The 1629-nt window shown below is 29.4% G+C and overlaps 1 pseudogene; it reads right to left on the reverse strand.

Moving 5' to 3' along the window:
• Positions 1-445: 445 nt before the first annotated feature.
• On the reverse strand, positions 446-541 carry LOC138830073 (U6 spliceosomal RNA; annotated as a pseudogene).
• Positions 542-1629: the final 1088 nt, after the last annotated feature.

Raw genomic sequence — 1629 nt, forward strand, 5'->3', positions numbered from 1 at the left:
TGTCAAAATGTATTCAAGAGTTTTTGTATACATGTATAATGATTTCTGCAGAGTTTGTGAAATTTTAATCAGAAATAATTTTAACTTATCTATTTAAATGAATAGTACAGAAACTAAAGTATTTCTGGTGCTTGTCTGAAAAAGAATATTTTAAAATATTCTATGTTTGTATAATGTGTCCTTTCAGATTGTATTCCATATAGATAGTTTTAGATTCCTTTTTTTCCTAGGTCCTAATATTATTTTTCTTTGGGATAAAATGACAATGTTGTCTAATTTCAAAAGTTTTGTAAAGTTTATGGTATGTAAACGCCTTTCTGAGGTGAAGATTTAATACACTGATGTCAAACTAAATTTAATTATATGAATTACGTATGTTGTTACACTTGTTATTTTGTAATCAACTTTTTAATAAATGTTTTTCATTTCTTGCATCTGAAGAAAGAAAAATACGGAATACTTCACAAATTTTCATATCATCCTTGTGCAATTGCCATGTTAATCTCTGTATTGTAATTGGGAATACGTGCTGCTGAAGCATGTAGTATCTTCCAAATTTAAGCAGTTAATGATGCAATCTTTATACAGACTTATATCCACCGTTGCCTACTTGTAATAAGGAAACTATATTGTTCCTGACAATGCTACTGATCTTATTTCCCTAAAATTCTGTGAATAGTGGAAAAAAAATATATTGTTCATCTTAATGCTCACATTTGCAATTTTTTTTTGTCAATGAAAATTTTAAGTCTTTTTCATTTGGAATTTGATCATACTTTCAATAATTTATTGCTAGGTCCAAAGGTGATGGCTTTTTCATGTACTAATTGATCCAACTGAATTAGCTTTGTGGAGCTAATGGATTCAAAGTAAGCCTTGCTTAAGAGCTACTTCTAACCTTCTGCATTTGACATTTTCCCAAGTGAGGTCTTACTGTCACAAATGTCTACCTGACCCTTTATTCTTCTTCCATGTAGGAACAGACCAATCAGAATATCTTACCCTGACACCATAGATTGTTTTACTTGAACAACACTAATCTTACTTACAAGGGATCATAGAGAGATGAACAATTCAGTCATAACTGTTCAGACTAGAAGGTATTTTATCAAAATATAATTGTTTATTATATCTAACATTTCAAAAGTAACTAAAGCCAAGAAGGGGAAAAAATCGATCATATTCATGATTACTTAATATCCTGGCCTGTCTACCATCCTACCAGGTAGGAAGTTACACTACTGCATTACTATCACCAAATATTTTCATAGTTGCAGGAGAAGTCCAGATGTTTCTTCTCATTATTAGGCCTTAAATTGGTAATGTTTTCATCACAGTGTTTTCTCTTGCCTACAGGCTGTAAATCTACAAATAGTAAATCTTTAGGTGCAACTCTATCAAACACTGAGGTAGAGATAATGTAATAATACTTTAAAACAGAGTTGCCTTTGATACTGTAACCACAACAGAACAATGCAAAACATATGTCTTTTTTCTTATATTATATATAGTTATATATTTTATATTTATATGTGCTGATTTTATATTTCACACAATGAAACTTACTAGAATTAGTTGATAATTTCACAAATAAATTAAAATTTATTTATTGCAATAAATAGAATTGGA

The sequence above is a fragment of the Dipodomys merriami genome, unplaced genomic scaffold (assembly GCF_024711535.1).
Source record: "Dipodomys merriami isolate MVZ:Mamm:240054 unplaced genomic scaffold, mDipMer1.0.p SCAF_1818, whole genome shotgun sequence".
NCBI lineage: Eukaryota > Metazoa > Chordata > Mammalia > Rodentia > Heteromyidae > Dipodomys > Dipodomys merriami.